Raw genomic sequence first — 17833 nt, 5'->3', positions numbered from 1 at the left:
ACAGATACAGCAAGTAAATGGGAAGGCAAATGGAAGGCTGTCATTTATTGCAAGGGTAAATTGATAACTTTGCAAGACATTTTGCAACAATTCTACAGGAAGTTGATAAGTGTAGTGCACAAATAGGTCTCTTTACTTGCGAAAGGATATAACAGCATTAGAAGCAGTTCAGAGAATGTTCAATTGACTCATTCCTGGGATGAAAGAGTTATCTTATGAGGAAAGGTTATGTCTATATCCATTGGAGTTTAAAAGAATGAAAGGTGATCTTATTGTAACATATAAGATTCTGAGGAGAACAGACAGGATAAATGTTGAGAGGATGTTTCCCCTTGTCAGAAAGACTAGAATTAGGGGGTCAGTTAAAAAATAAGGAATCTCCCAGTTATAGAGTCATAGAGATTTACAGCATGGAAACAGACCTTTCGGTCCAACCCATCCATGCTGACCAGATATCCCAACGCAATCTAGCCCCACCTGCTAGCACCCAGCCCATATCCCTCCAAACCCTTCCTATTCATACACCTGTCCAGATGCCTTTTAAATGTTGTAATCATACTAGCTTCCACCACTTCCTCTGGCAGCTCATTCCACACACGCACCACTCTCTGCATGAAAAAGTTGCCCCTTAGGTCTCTTTTCTATCTTTCCTCTCTCACCCTAAACCTATGCCCTCTAGTTCTGGACTCCCTCCACCCCAGGGAAGAGACTTTGTCAATTTATCCTATCCATGCCCCTCATGATTTTATAAACCTCTATAAAGTCACCCCTCAGCCTCTGAAGCTCCAGGGAAAACAACCCCAGCCTATTCAGCCTCTCCCTATAGCTCAAATCCTCCAACCCTGGCAATATCCTTGATGGGGAGAAATGTTTCTCAGAAGGGTTAAAGTCCGTGGCATCTTCTTAACCAGACAGCAGGGTCACTCAATAATTTAAAGGTTGAATTAAATAACTTCTTGACTTAAAAAAGGTCAAATGATTTAGGTGTTGCACAGGAAAGTGCAGTTGTGGCATGATCAAATCAGCCATGATCTCATCAAATGGCAGAGCAGGCTCGTGGTCTCAAATCTGCTCCAAATTTCTACTTTGTATGGATTTCCACATCCAAACCCACCAATGTATTCAAAGTTTGTGAGAAGATTTTTAGCTCGGGTGCTCGTTGTTGTGGTTCTGTTCGCCGAGCTGGGAATTTGTGTTGCAACACAAATTCCCAGCTCGGCGAACAAAACCACAACCACCAAGGTATGCTCAGATCACTTTTGTGGACTAATGTAGGGAAGTTAACGGAACTTGAGAGAAAGCAACAAAAGGACCCGAAGGTCACTCAATGATGGAAGAACATCTAACATCTACAGCAGTCTTCTCTTTCCCCAAACTTGCCTTCTGACAATTCTGTTGGCTTCCAATGCAGTCACAGTGTATAAGACTGCACTCTCATTCTGCAGTAGTCTAATGGCATTTCTTATGGGACAAATGGTGAGCTTCTTCTTGGCCTGGAATCCCAGAGACTGTGCTTTGTTTGAGAAATGACCTGGATCAGGGAATAGCTCTGCCAGTCAGTATTACATGAGAGTGAACAGAAATCACCTTAACTAAAATCCAGCCTGACATGTGACATACTTCCAATGTCCAATTTTCTCCTGTCCAATAATGAAAGCACCAGTGAATGCCCCACAGCCCAAGGTCATTGCCATTAACCATAGCAACTCAATGACGACTAACTAATTCAACTTAGGGGAGAAGCCGAAACCTTCCTGATAGTGTGGCTTATTGCAGACCCGCCACCGGGTAGAAAAGGTTACAGGTCATTCTGCTATAACACGATAGTGGCATTCTTCTGCAACCTCGTGCTATAGAAATTCATGCTATGAGAAACCGCTGTAGAAAATCACACTGTAGACAATCGCTATACCCAGCCAGTAGAAAATTCGCATTATCCAAATTATGTTCAGAGTTTATCAATCGCGTTATAGCCAATTCGCGTAATACTGGGACAAACTGTATATATTAAACTATTCGACTCACTACCAGTGCATGTGAACTGATCAGTTAAACTCACTCATCAAATTATTTGTCACATTCCAATACTAATTTTTGCTTCTCCTGATTTTATTTGGAGCTGGAGTGGCAAAGTACTTTTTTTTAGTATAAAATCTGGACATGGTCAGAGCAAATGGCTCACATTTTGTGCAGCAGGGCAACCCAAAAACATACAACACTCTGCCTTGAATATAAAATACAGAGTGCAGTGGATCCTGTATTTTATTCAATAGATTAGAGATACCTAGATTAAGCAACGTATTATTTGCATATCTCCTTCCTCAGTGACTAACAGATCCAAAATATACTGCTTGTATTCCAACTGAAGTTCCATTTCTCATGTCGAATCTACTCAGGATTACAGGTATCTCTCAGAGATACAATGTCCCTTGGATAGCTTTTCAGACCAAATCCTGATATCCATGCTCAGTGTCCTGATCTACCACATGTACACACATGAAGTATCTCTCCAACAGCACTGACTGATTCAAAGCTGTTCTGTCCATAGTTTAACCTTTACTCAGTTCTGACCAGTTCTGAAGAGTCATATTCAACTCAGAACATCAACGCTGTTTTTCTCTCAATAAATGCAGCACCTTCCAGCATTATCTTTTTCTTTAATTTTAGATTTTCAGCATCCCACAATACTTTCCTTCCACGTTTTCCCCCTTTCATAAATTAATCCGACTTATTTTCCACACAAATAGTAGGAGGCAAACTTCAACAACCCCTTAAAACTGGTCACATGCAAGATTAATCCTGCTATTGCTTCCAATACAAACAATACATCAATTTTGTGTTGCCTACTGGTTAACATGCATGCTGTTGAGAGGCATAATGGCTCAGCAAGTGGCCCAAACTCATAAGAGGCTTACATTACCTAAAGCTTGTTGGTATTGCTTGAAATAGCCTGCACCTGTTAAAAGGGCAATATTATTGTTCCTACAGCAGAATCTAAAATTTATTCTGTAACTGATTCTGCCCTGGGAAACTATCAACTATAGCGCAGAAGAAATGATGGTTCAAGATTCTCCAATGCCACTCTTGAGGTTGATCGAGGAGGGAAACATGATATAGCCACAGGGATCCAGAAAACCCTCCAAACAGATTCTCAGAAAGAGATGCGATTGGATATTCATGAAGGTCAGCACCAGGAATCAAGCCCTGAAGTTCTGGATGCAGAGTCAAAATTCTCACATAAACAGTCAAAGTCAATGGAAGTCTTTTTGAATTCCATATTTGACCAAATACACCAGGCGCCTCGGATACTGCTCAACAACTTTCACATTTTCATACCAACAGTCATTGTCAGTCAGGGCTCAGATATAACATTCATATAGTTCCACTCAACCTCTGACATGTAGCACTACTGCAAACTTACACTCCACAGCTTGCACTCACTGCCACTATTCAATAGCTATATCAAACACACTGCACCACACTTGTTGACACACTGCCCTCCCCCATGCAAAATGTCTCATACTTGACCCTCTTTAAATCATCATCCCACCATTTTTTTCTGATTTACAAGTTGCAGATGGCACAAGTACACACAAATTCTCTCCCTCCCCTCATGATGCATACAGATATATGATTTAGGAGCAGGAGTAGACCACCTAGTCATTCAAGACTACTCTACCATTCAATCACATCATGGCCAATTTGAATACATTACATTCTTGCCCATCTCTAAAACCTTTCAATCCTGTGCTTTTCATAAATCCATGTACCTCTGTCTCCCACAGATTATTGAGGAAAAGCATGCCAAAGACTCAAGACTTTCTGACAGAAAAAGAATATTTACTTCTGAATTGTAACTATATTGTTGTTGCTTCACTGTCACTGTGTCAAAACTCTGGAAATCCCTCTTAGTGTTTCCTTACACCAACAATGGCAACAGTTCAGGAAGGTATCTCATCACCACTCCTCCAGGACACTGATTGCCACCCCCCCATTAATTAATAATAAAAACAATTGCTGTAAAAAGATATGTTGTCCAAGCTTGTGGGCGGCACGGTGGCACAGTGGTTAGCACTGCTGCCTCACAGCGCCAGAGACCCGGGTTCAGTTCCCGCCTCAGGTGGCTGACTATGTGGAGTTTGCACGTTCTCCCTGTGTCTGCGTGGGTTTCCTCCGGTTTCCTCCCACAATCCAAAGACCTGCAGGTCAGGTGAATTGGCCATGCTAAATTGCCCATAGTCAATGTAGGGGTATGGGTGGGTTACGCTTCGGCGGGTCGGTGTGGACTTGTTGGGCTGAAGGGCCTGTTTCCACACTGTAATGTAATCTAATCTAAAAAAAAGCTTTCAATCTTGCAGTCATCAGGACAATTTGTAAGAATATCAATTTAATGGGAAAATTAACATTTATATTGAATGAGAGGACAATACTGCTTAGTTTCACAAGTGTACTCTTGATTTGTAATGACAGGGACATCGTGGACTTGCAATACAGTGTTGAACATTAGATGTGATTCTGCAATTGAATAACTTTTATTGGATAATCTTGTGTGCAACAGATTACGCTAACAACCAAATTAGGATTGTCACTTGGGTTCACAGTGTGGCACACATGCATGCACAGGATGTTATATATATTAATACACAGGGCCCTGTTCTTTTACAGACAGAAAGAATATGTGCAAACATTGTATCGGTTTAAACTCAATAAAACAAATAACAAATAATTCATGGGTTCTTGTCTCAGAATAATACACTGATCAATCTAAGTCAACTTGTCTGGTTCAAGTTTATACAAAGCATGGAAGTTAAATATCAAGCAGTATTGATGAGTGTATTCTCCATGGCAAAACCTATACAAATCAAAGTCCACTTGACAATCATAAACTAACACAATACTACTATAGATACACACATTAAATACATATTATTTCCAAATTGGTCTATGCATGCATACACTTTGGGATTTTTATTTCTTAATTGCTGATGTAATGTATTGGTGTATTTCACAATTCCTTATCTACTGACCTGGCAACAACTGCAGCTCCATAATCTGTGACCTGTTCAGTACATTAAGATAACAGTTTACATTTACTCAATCACTGGTGAACTCTACACTGAAACATTCAAATTTTTCGCAGCACTCTGTCTGGTTTTCTTCTTATAAAATTGACCCACACTACAACAATTGCAAGATAATTTCTGACTAAAGATCATCAACCTGAAACATCAACTCTATCTCTCAGTTCAAAGATGCACCATGCTCACCTGAGCACTTCCAGCAATCTCTGTTTTTTATTTCAGATTCCCAGCGTCTGCAGTATTTTGCTTTTGCAAAGATCTAACAAATTACTTTCTTTTCAAATTGTTAGTAAATCAATTAGAATTGAATTTCACAAAAAAAATTGTTACACATTAATAACTAGACAGTGACAGTAAAAGCATAGTATTTGAATATCTCTGCTATACTTGTTGATATGTGTAATAAGAATCAATGAAGTAAAAGAGGGACAATAAAATTATTTAAACTCATATATTCTAACAGTTCCTCAAATTACCAAGTTCCATCATAGATGGCTACTAAAACAAGGAAAGCAGGCCTAGAAAAGGTTTCCTCTTTCAGTTCTTTCAGAGATTACTAAGGACTCTATTTCTGAAGTACAAAACTAATTTCAAGCATATTGTTTCATGGTAATTCATTACACCTAGAGAATATCTAGGGCAGTATGGTGGCTCAGTAGCTCAGTGGTTAGCACTGCTGCCTCACAGAGCCAGGGATCCGGGTTTGATTCCAGCCTCTGGTGACTGTCTGCCTGGTGCTCTGGTTTCCTCCCACAGTCCAAACATGTGCAGTCCAAGTGAATTGGCCATGCTCAATTGCCCATAGTGTTAGGTGCATGAGTCAGCTAAATTTAGGGTAGCGGAACAGGTCTGGGTAGGTTACTCTTTGGAGGGTTGGTGTGGACTTGTTGGGCCAAATAGCCTGTTTCCACGTTGTAGGTAATCTAATCATAAAACAGAAGAAAAATGAACAATAGAAGGTGGATATCACTTTGAAAAGCTTTTCATTTAAAAACCTGAAATTCCTAAATCTGCATGCAAACTCAGGGTTAATACTTGATAAAATAACACAAAATTACTTGCTTCAATCCACCAATGACAACAAAGTGGACAAAACTCAATAAACACTAAAATCCTGTAATGCAACAACCTTACTCGAAACCATGACATTTCTATGGAAGTAAAGGCACACTGCCCTATATCTCGGAGGTGCATAACCTGGAAGTACCTTATTTTTTGTAGCTCTCAAGATAGTTTTTAGTTTTGTATTGTGGTTAATAAATAAAAAATATTTTTCAATATTTTCAAGTGTGTAAGTTACATTCTATGGTTAAATGAAATACACAGGTGATATCATTAACATTATCTTCTGTCTGAGCAGAGTGCTAATCTTGTTTAATGTACTGAAGTGAAAATTTCTGGCCATTAGGCAGGACGTGTGTTGTGGACTGTACTCACAGGTGGTGGATACCAGATCTCACTATCCCGGTTCAAATTGCAGCCTAATTGATTTTGTATGCATGCCAAAAATAAACTGTAGGTTTTGTGAAAAACTTAACTGGAAACAGATTCTTGATTAGAGATGGGGCCCTGACCCCAATTTCATTAAAACCACAAGTTTAATTTTAACAAGAGCTATAGAATTTTACAACTGTGTTGGGCCATTATTCTCGGTCTGATTTCCTGAAGGCATTATTGATTAAGTACCATTAATGTGCAGAGAAACTAATCTAATCCAGTCTAATGGTGCCCACTTGTCAGTATGGAGACTTGTATGGCATTTACATTGGCGTATGGGAACTACTTGAAATGCTTTCCAATGAGTAGCAATCTTAACTTGCTCCTCTGAGCATCTTAAAAAACAACCACTGGAAATCATTAGGGTCTTTCTGCATGGAAAGCCATTGTGGATTCTTCACCAGGCTATTTGGTAGCAAGAGGATGTGGAGCCTAACAGAGTAGAAGTCTACCTGTAAAAAGCAAAGTGTTTTTTGAGAGCTCCAATTTTGGGTAGGAGCACCAGCAGTCCCTTTGGACTTCACAAGGAAACCTTCTACCTGTCATTCCCAGTATTCCCACCGTCCTCTTGGACCATGATGCCCTCCTAAATCCCTTCCCAACCACTTACCCAAGCAATGGAGACAATTCTTTCAGGATTCCACTAACAATATTCTGCATGCCCAATATCCTGTTTCCAATTCAGCTAGCCATCAACTCCTACTGGTTTTGAGAGACTGATGCAGGTTTTACAGCTGGCAAGCCTCAATCTGTGGAATTATCAGTTTGTTTCCTGCACTGGCCCAAAAACATACAACTTGAACCCCAATTTCCAAAAGACAATGTTTCATTTCAACTGAAAACATGAGAAATAATTTTTTCTTCACTGCATGCAGTTTAGCTAATGTGACACAATTTCTTACTACAGGGGATATTGGATCTCAAAACAAACAATTGTTCATTCGTTCTAATGGCTAAGCAATGTAACCAGTGGAGTATGGCAACAATTAAGTTTCATAATGGATGATTTAATAAAACTGTCAGCACTTCTTTACCATTTCAATTAAAAAATCTCATCTTAGATTAATAACTTCACTTGGAGCATGGAAAGATTAATAAGAACAAATTAATATCTGAATCACAGACATAAAGGTCCCAGACCAGATTTTTATCTCTCAATGGAAATACAGGTTGAGATATGCTGAAAATAGTCTTTCGTTGGAAAGTTTTACTCTGTCTTCCCAATCCAACTAAAATTTATGTAACTGTTGGATCAGGAAGGATTTAGGTACAATATGAACACACACCACATCTGAGGTCAGTGTCCCCATTGTAACAATCACAAGAAAATTGCATTTCTTCTCGCACATGATTTTTATGTGCTCATATCATTTTTGGAATCCCAAAAAAACGCACAACTCCTTAAAGAGTTCCTGACCACTAGGTGGAGGCTGCTGAAAAGTTGAGAACATTCTGCAACATGAATGTAAAATGTTTTGACACCTTCAAATGTTACGGCTGGATGCTGTATTGCAATGTTGATGAATACAATGATTCATCATAGGGCTCTGGTTTGCAAAGTTAAATAGATCACTACATCAACCACCTCCATGGGAGAAAGTGCTATAATGCATTATACACATAATAAGGAGGGCCTTATACTCTCAGCTGTTCCAAATTCTGCTCTGTTTTAAATGTAATTTTAAGGAGGTTCTGGAATTTACATATGAAAGAACTGAAACCAACATGCCCACTCTAAAAGATAGGAGACTTAACAAACAATCCAGGTCTTTATCAATATATAATTTCAGTTACACTGCACTGTAAACATTTGCTATAAGTTCTGTGTCCTATGATCTTATACTCCACAACCACCTGATGAAGGAGCAGTGCTCCAAAAGCTAAGGCTTCCAAATAAACCTGTTGGACCTGGTGTTGTGTGATTTTTAACTCTGTTTTAAATTGACAGACAGCATTAGTTCTTAAAAAAAAAGCCCTTTCGAAAATTGAAAAATATTTCTGCACCTGTTCCTTCCATTGGTTGACACACACTCTGACTTAATATAAAAATGAAACATGATTCCATTCTGCCAGTTTCAGGTAGTGCAGCTGGAAAATTTAGTTATGACAGTTATAAGCTTGTAAAACACTTCATTGCTGCAGGTGAACTATTGATTGAAAAACAATTGAAATGTTTAAGATGGTGTAACAACAGATATGTCTTTGATATGGCCTCTTTTTGTTTACAGATCCTATATACATTTAAAAGATTATGCTTGTTTGGTAGGTTTTCTTCAAATTTCAACGATAGCACCTTGGAATTTGTGTTTATAAAGTTGTTAGATTATTATTCTTTTCCTCCAAATTACTTTGCAACAATTTTCTATGCTTAACTCCTGAAAACTGTACATAGAGGATATGCATGAGTGTCCATAAATGGGTGAGTGCACTTGGAGATGAAATAGAGACCTTACAGGACATATGGTGATAGGAGGATAGATGGAGGCAAGGAGATGGAATGCATAATTAGAGGTGTAATGGAATAAGGACTAAATGAGGTTGGGAGCTGGGCTGCTTTTAATTAGCTTATATGTGTACAAACACTCCCACACTCCTCACAAAATGCCATGCAAATCCAACCTGCATAAAACAAATCAAAAATCCAGGCAAAGTCATATATGGATCAAATGTGAATTTTTTGGAGAAGGAGATGTGCACAGCTCAAATTTCCCTGAACCCACATAGTAATCTGGCCTGATAACACATCTTTGCATGATCCCCATGTTAATCTGAAGACAGCTTCCATATGAGATGATGAAATAGCAGGTGAGAAATCTAAAAACGATCTCAGTAGATCAGGTTTTGCAATTGCAACTCAAGAAATTAGAAAATTCATTTGGGTGTATTGGCTCCAACTATACAGTCAGATTGCTGTGCACCCACATGACATTAAAAGAGAAACTGAGAAAAACGTGAACTGGAAGTCATCATAAAGAATGCTTCACACAAGAGCTAGAACAGTTCCTGGATTCAGTGAAGCATCACTAGAATTACCTTTGGCTGTAATCAAGAGCAAGATAAACAGACATTTCCTCAGAGGGTAAAAACAATGACTGCAGATGCTGGAAACCAGATTCTAGATTAGTGGTGCTGGAAGAGCACAGCAACTCAGGCAGCATCCGAGGAGCAGTAAAATTGACGGTTCGGGCAAAAGCTAAAGGGCTTTTGCCCGAAACGTCAATTTTACTGCTCCTCGGATGCTGCCTGAACTGCTGTGCTCTTCCAGCACCACTAATCCAGACATTTCATCAGAAGCTGGAGGATGAAATTTACAACCCTCATCAAGAGTGTGTGGCTAGAGGTACATGAAGAAGTGATCAGCAAGAATATTATCGCCTAGCTTTGGATGCAATACAGGAAGTGGCTTACACTGTTCACTATTCCAGAAACGTGAATTGACATCCTGATTCACCTACGTCCATTGATTTGAATTCTCACCCTACTTCATGCAAGAATTCTCCGTTAGAATGTTTCCCCTAGTGGGGTAACTAGACCACGGAACACAGATTAAAAATAAGGGATCTTCTACTTAGACAGAGATGAGAAGACTTTTTTATTCATCTCTCAGATGGTTATTAGTCTATGGAATTCTCTTCTTCACAAAGCATCATTGAATACTTTTAAGGCTGAGTTAGATAGATTCTTAATTGACAAGGAGGTCAAAGAGTATAGACAGAAAATGGAGTGGAGATCACAATTGGTTTAACCATTATCCTATCAAATGGCATAGCAAGATTATTGAACTAATGATGAGCCAAATAGCCTACTTCTGCTCCTAATCTGTATGTTGTCACACTCATACTCAATTAGGCCTCACACATACTCAACCTTGAGCAGGATCCAGCCTTCACTTACACTGCACTTTGTCATCTGTCATTTATCCATTTTCCATTGACAGGAATCCAAAGTCTTGTGTGATGTGATGTGTCCCATATTCATACCCACCATTTGCACAATATATATTGAGTGAAGACCACAGCTACACTCATTCACAGATTTTATTTATTCCTTGGAATAGATAGCATACAATACAAGGGAGACTGAGCTTTGGAGATGACCCACCACAAGTGTCCTTGTAACAGATGCCGATGTAAATCTGAAGCTAAATGGTACAAATGTAACCCAGACATAAAGGCACAGAAAATTAGCAGATGAAAATGATAACTATCTCTCTCACACACATACGTTGACCTTACTTTTCAATGACCTAAAAACAAGAAGATTAACTATGACGATTGCTGATGATTCCATTTGAATTCCAAAACTGATACTTATTTATATATGTGTAGGCCTTTCATCACAACAAACTTTTAATTGGGAAAATTGATCATCTGCATCTATTCTGCACCCTTCCATGTTGAACCTGCAAACAGGAAACTAGCCCAGGACAAGCAGGGAGTCAAAAGCATACTGAGTAAACCAACAGCAAGAAACTTCACACACATCCTTCCTGGCAATGCAGTGGTCTAAAGATTCAGCTGATAGGTGTCTCATGTAAACAATGTTTTACTGATGAACTGACATGAGAGTTCTGGATATTTTTTGTTTAACTAACATATATTGTGGTTTTTCAGAAAAAAAAGCCTGTTCCTATTGCAAACCACACTGTTGCACAAGTTTAAGATCCTCCAATGGCATGTGGAGATGCATCATGCAGCACTTGCAGCAACCAAACAACACTGTGGATTGATTCTTGAGCACTGACATCTAAATTGTTGCAGTGTTAACTGATTGGATAATTTGTCAATCTGTTTCTTGATCTTCATCTGGTGCCCTGTAAAATGCTGCCCACAGACATACCAAATCCATCAGGGTATAAATCAAGAGACAATTTCCTAAGAATCAGACATCTGGTCAAATCATGAGTGTTTTTTATCAAACATAAACTAGTGTTGATTGACAGTTGATTTGCAAACTTCTTTATACATTATATGACCTCTCATAGATCAAGAGGTCTTACAAAACCACAAAATCTGGTTTACTGCATCTGAAAGTGCTTCAATTTTTTTTTTTAAAGTTTATTTGTTTTTAGTCATGCATTCTGTGTCAACAAGCTAAGAGGCATATTTACCAGAATGGTTTATCTGGTTTGTGAAGTTGGTAAATGAGGCAGGATTCTGGGGGCATATTCTACTCTGATTGTCAATACGGTAACCATAAACATCTTAACATTGAGTATGACTGAACTGCCTTTAAGATATGTAAATGGGCTGGCAAGTTTTTCTTTCCTTTATTCCTTCTCTTTCCTTTGTTGTCTGTTTCTCCTTTTCAACCACCAGAGATGGGGCAGAATTTCCCCTTCAGGCTTCTGTATCCACCATCAGGCCTAAATGAGGGGGGTCAGACATCCGTACTGCAGTGGTGGGGGGGATGAAAAACAAAGATAAAAATTGCTCAATGTGATTTCCCCCAGAGCAACCAAATAACTGGAGGGTGAGTTCACCTTTCAATTAAAGATGCTAAATGAGCTTTCACAGCAGGACTCAGAAAATGCTTCACAGCTTGAAAACAGCATCAAAATACCATGAGTGGTGAGGGTGTTTCAAAATGGACATTACTTCTCTACAAATGTCCTGTGCAGTTAGTGGGGTATCACTGCGGAGGAAGAGCGCATGTGAAACATCTATACAAACAGCCAGTAGCTACTGCTGCAGCTAGGCATGCAAGGAGAACTTTTCAGCCTGTCTAGAACAGTGATCATTGCTAAAGCTTCACCCAGCCAAGACTTTCACAATCATCCAAGCTCCTACCTCACTCCTATTTACAGGTTAGAGATAGAAATTAGAAAAACTTTTAAACACAAATGAAATGTGAACATCTAAAAATTTAAGAAACAAAAACAAAGTGAATGAGGAGGAAAGAGGTGGTGGGAATGAAGGATGAGGGGGCATCACTGAAGAAGGAGAAAGAGACAGAAATGAGGAAAGAGATTGTTACAAATTAAAGAAACAAGTGTGAGAGAAGTGAAGAAACAGAGATAACAGTGGAAGAGGTAGAAGTAAAGGAGGGAGATTAGAATTCAAAAGGAATGTAAATAATTTATAGAGTCACAGTCAAAGGGATGGGAATAGACCCTTTATGTCCAACTCATCCATGGATTTGGATTCAAAATAGTTTGGATGTTGGACAAAAGGTTAATCATTTTAATTATATCTTAGTCAGAAGTGATTTCATCGTGTGCAACTGGATAACAAATGTGTCACAAGGAACTAGCCTTATGTTCCACAGGTTAGGTACCATTAGGTTAGACTTTACTGATCCTACTTTCACAACTATACGTGGGCAAACACAGCACCACCATTCCTACAAAGATTAAACTGAAATATCTCGTCAAATTCATGACTACACTGCCACTGCAATTCTACATAATGCTACAAAATATTTGAATGCAGATGTATAGTAGTCGGTGAGGGAGACTTCTGGATAAACCATAATTTAAGACCATATTGGTGAATGATGATTTTGTTAAAACAATTGACAAAATAAATGAACAATGTTCAAAATAATATGTGATAACAACAAAATGAACAGAATAGTTTCAAATGTGGATTTGAATATCATGCATTCAGCTAGTTGATATGACTGTCACAGAACACAAGTTGAATCATTTGATCACAAAAAGTTGCTGTATTTTACTTCTAACACGGTATAGGATGGTATTATCCAAATATTTTGCCAGTATAATGCCTGAGACTTTGTGTGACCCTGAAATCAAAGTTTGATGGTTCTTGAATGGGGGAGGGGAGGAAAAGGTCAGCTTGGCTTCATCTGCTGAGTGGTAGGGGTGGGAGTGCAAGAAGGAAAGAGAAATTAGATTAAGCCTGGTTGGAAATGTTTAGGCTACAATTTTAAAAACAATACATATCTGTATATCTGCAGCAGCAATAAGTCCTCAAAGATCTGTCCAGTAAGCCATGCCCACTACCAATAAAAATTGCAGAGGTTAACATCTCATCCAAGGAAGCTATTTCTCATGACCCCATTGGGAGTCACAACCCACAGTTAGGGAAACCTTGCTCTAAGAATCCAATGAAACACATTTGTACAACACTTTCTCAGACCATAACATAAACACTCAGCAGCCAATGAAATACAAAATGCAGTCACTGTAAATAAATTTATTTGATGTGTTGATAAAACAATTTAAAGGCAGTGACCCACCCGAAATGCATCCACAGATTTCAAATTGTTACAGGTAAAAATAAGAAAACTTCCAATTTCATGCACACTTATTCACACACACTGAGTGCAGCAGTTAGGAACAGTTTCTCCTTATTTACTCTATCTAAATCCTTCATGTTATCTGAACAGAGGAACCTGCGATAATTCACATGAGCCTTTCTGCACTGGTGAATCTCAAATATTGCATAGAACTGCCAAGGGACAGCAATGCCATGGAAGCAGCCACTTTTTCCATGTGAATGTGCCTGTAAACAGTAAATGTGGAGGCAGGTAGCCTATACTTAGCCTGAAATATAGGAAAATGAGTTTTACAGAACCCATGACCAGTGCCATGGAATTTCATAGATAGACAGTCATACTCTGAGTGAGTATTTAGGAAAAGCCAATTATAGTATATCTTGACTTTATGCAACAGTACAAAACAGAGATAAATCAGCATTTTTGTTTTGCATTTCAGCTACTTTATGCTCCCATCAACTGTTTGTGAGCAATGGAAAACAAGCTGCAAACTTGCTGTCATTTTGCATGAGTGAACAAATCTGGATGTAGACCGATCTCCATCTCTTACATAATATTCCCTTCACCAAATTAAATTGTTCCCAATACTCTTATCTCAAGTGACAACAGTCAGTGTTTTACCTAGTGCAGAATATTCCTCAGACACAACACAAAATTGGGAAAAAGTGTGATGTGACACATTTTCATAGCAGCAATGAACAGTGAATGTGCAAACAAAATGCTACAATTTTTAAAGGAAATGCTGGAACAGAGAAACCTGAGAGTATCCATGCACCAATTTATAAATGTGGAAGGACAGGTTATTGTGTTAGTTAAGAAAACAAGAGATCCAGAAGTGGAGTAGAGTGGTGCTGGAAAAGCACAAGCATTTCAGGCAGAATCTGAGGAACTGGAGTAGAGTGGTTATCCAGAAGTGTCTAAATACACACAGTACAAAAGCCAGGAAGTTAAAAATCACAAAACAGCTAGGAAGGGTGTAAAAGCTTTGCAGAGGATAGATTAAAGGAAATTTGATAGAGATGTTTGCAAAATCATGAAGCGTTTAGGTACAGTAAATAAGGAAAAACTGTTCCTAACTGCTGCAATCAGTGTGCATGAATTTGGAGGCAATCATCTAGCATGGATGAGTAATTGGTTTTGGAAGTAGAAAATAGAAAGAATTAATTTTGTGCTTGCCTCTAATTAGAAAAATACCACTTATCAAATCTTCCAAAGATCAGTACTGGAGCTTTAACTTTCCATCACATTTAATGATAATTGGATGAAGAAATAGAGTTGTACATCAAAGTTGTAAATTAGACTAAATTAAGAAATGTGATAAATTATGTAGAATTGTGCTGAAAGTTACATTGCAACACAAAAGCAAAGTGGGTAGGCAAACTTATGGCCAATGGATTCTAAAATAGAGAACTATGAAAACTTTGTGAGAAAGACAAACAAGAATAATTTCTCAATGGTGAGACTGTGGAGAAACAAATTCACTTAGTGGTCCATGTAGACACCATTAAAAGCAAATGGAAATGTACAAAATATAGAAAAGATAATGAAATATTGGTCTTTATCTCAAAAGGATTGCATTTCAGAAGAGATAATGCTTCAGATACATATCACCTTCATCAGACACCACTGGAGAATGCTACTTGGTTTTGAGCTTCAGATTCAAAGAAACATATAATGGTCTAAGAAAGAATACAGTACAAGTTCACTAGAATTACATTACAGTTTAAAAAGTTAAATTATAGGGATAAGTTGGATAAATTTGGTTTGTACATATCAGTTAAGAAAGTTGATGGGTGCACAAATTAAAGTTCTTAACAGAAGCAGAAGATATCTTTGAAGTCCCGATCGATCAAAATTTGAACCAGGAATCAGGAAGCATCTTGCTCATTCACAGGGTGTGAAAGTATAGAACCCCCAACCCACCAAAAACAAAAAAAAAGATTTTAAATGCATTGAAACTTAGAATGAGATTTATATTTTTACCTTAGGTAACATGATTTGGAGATGCCGGTGTTGGACTGGGGTGTACAAATTAAAAATCACACACCAGGTTATAATCCAACAGGTTTAATTGGAAGCTTTCGGACCAGCAGCTTTCGGAGTGCTGCTCCAACATCAGGTGGAAACCTGTTGGACTATAACCTGGTGTTGTGTGATTTTTACCTTAAGTAAGGTATTAGAGGATGCAAAGGCTGATAAATGCCGTTGAAATGAATGGCAGAACAAGTTTAATGGCTGAAGGACCTACCCAGGTTTATACTAATATTCTAATATTTATACTTGTTATTCAAATTTAGCATTCTAGAGGGCTTTCCAGTAAGGGAAAGAAAACACTTCCTTAAGCGAAGTTGCTACGCCAGGACAGCTCGATAACTAAGTTGACGTGTACACCCCCATAACAAGCTGAACATTCTTTTCCCATGTGTAACAACCCGCTACGAATCATTATTTTTACTCATTGGTAAAGTTATTTTCGAGTTCAAACAGTTTTGGTAAGATGAATCATCACTTGATACCTTCAGTCCTTGCTCAGTAACTTATACCAAAAACCGATCATCCTTATGATAAGAAAGGATCGCCTACGTGGATTTAATTTTTCTATCACATGAGCTTCAGTCAAAAGTGAGATTAACATTACTCACGTTAAACGTTATTACATGTGAGTTGCAATAGTTGATAGGAAATAACTTATTTAAACAAAGGGAAAGCTGATCAAATCATTCTGATCAAGTTTATTTCAGTGTAGCCTGCACAACAAAAGGGCAATTAGATTTCATGTGATCTTTTTCAAACCTTTCAATACACAAACGTGTCAACAACACCTTTCTAACAGCTCACAACATTCAAACATCCATCGTCTATGATACAATGCCAATCACAATCATTTACGTTTAAAATGTTTATATTTAAGGTTTAAATAATTTAAGAATAATTTAAACTCAAAGACATATGACTATTCTTAACCTGATGGATAAAGCACAATAACTGTATAAACTTCCTGTTATTCTCATCATAAAGAAAGGCTTGCTCAAACACAAGCGGCAGCGTTCGATCCCTTACCGCGGTCGATTGGTGAAACTTCATGAGCAACCAGACGGTGAACCAACCTCTTTAAACACAAAACAATACATCTTCTACAGATTGATCTGCAATGTGAACTAGTTGGCTCCTTCAGCGCTAGTTTCAGCTGCACTGAGAGGCGAAGACGCAGGAATCGGGTTTACAAGTTTCGATTCCTGAGTCTAGCTATCAGTGCTCGGAAGTTACCTCACTGTTTCATATAAATAACAAGAGGAAAACAAGATCCAGGCGTAATCCTTGACTGAGCCCAATGTCACGATTGATGCTGTGCGTGCTAACATTTAGGGTGTGATTGCGTTTTGATTTGGGCTTGACTGGAATTTAAAAAAAGGGTGATGATTAATAAAGCTGCAATATTAAATATTTAATAATCGAGCCGGTTCTGAATGACGCCATCTTTATGTGGGGCAAAGCTCAATATTTGGCTTCTGTGTCAAAGAAATAATGACACTGCCTCATTGTGACAAGGAAGGATACAAAATTGAATCCAAAGACATGTATAATTCTTTCTTCACAGGGGTCAGTTTCTAGAAATGTAATTTTCAGATATAACTACGCAGATCTCTATTCTAGGCGAATTACTATTTATATAGCGTGCCTTTTCAGTAATAAAAATATTCACAGGCGTGCCAGAAGTAACATTTAACGACCAAACACAGATAGTAGATTAGATGACAAAAGCTTGGTCAACGAGATGGCTTTTCAGAAGCATAGAAAAGTAATTGGGTATATAGATGTAGCAGAAATGTAAGAAGGTATTTCAGAGCTCTAGTTTCTTGAAAGAGGCTATAGAACAGACTAAAATGAGTACAGACATCTTAGAAGGTTGTGGGGTTGGAGGAGATTATGGGAGTAGGGAGGGATGAGACCATGGAAGGATTTGAAAATTAGAGAATTTTAAATCAAGGTTGCTGAACACAGGTAACAGAGTTAAA

At 38.3% G+C, this 17833-nt stretch overlaps 1 protein-coding gene across 3 annotated transcripts in view; it reads right to left on the bottom strand.

Annotated features, from left to right (window-relative positions):
- Positions 1-17099, bottom strand: part of helz2a (helicase with zinc finger 2a) — a 107117-nt gene extending 90018 nt beyond the window's left edge. The window contains exon 1 of one of the 3 annotated variants that reach the window (XM_087994921.1): positions 16878-17099. The gene's annotated coding sequence lies outside the window, so the exon portion shown is untranslated. The remainder of the gene's footprint in view (positions 1-16877) is intronic. The other 2 variants (XM_087994919.1, XM_087994920.1) reach the window with 2 other exon arrangements.
- Between the last annotated feature and the right edge of the window lie 734 nt (positions 17100-17833).

Source organism: Chiloscyllium plagiosum, unplaced genomic scaffold (genome assembly GCF_037043375.1).
Source record: "Chiloscyllium plagiosum isolate Xiang-an unplaced genomic scaffold, Cpla_swu_hap1 HiC_scaffold_15, whole genome shotgun sequence".
NCBI classification, from domain to species: domain Eukaryota; kingdom Metazoa; phylum Chordata; class Chondrichthyes; order Orectolobiformes; family Hemiscylliidae; genus Chiloscyllium; species Chiloscyllium plagiosum.
This window is presented reverse-complemented; position numbering and strand designations above follow the sequence as displayed.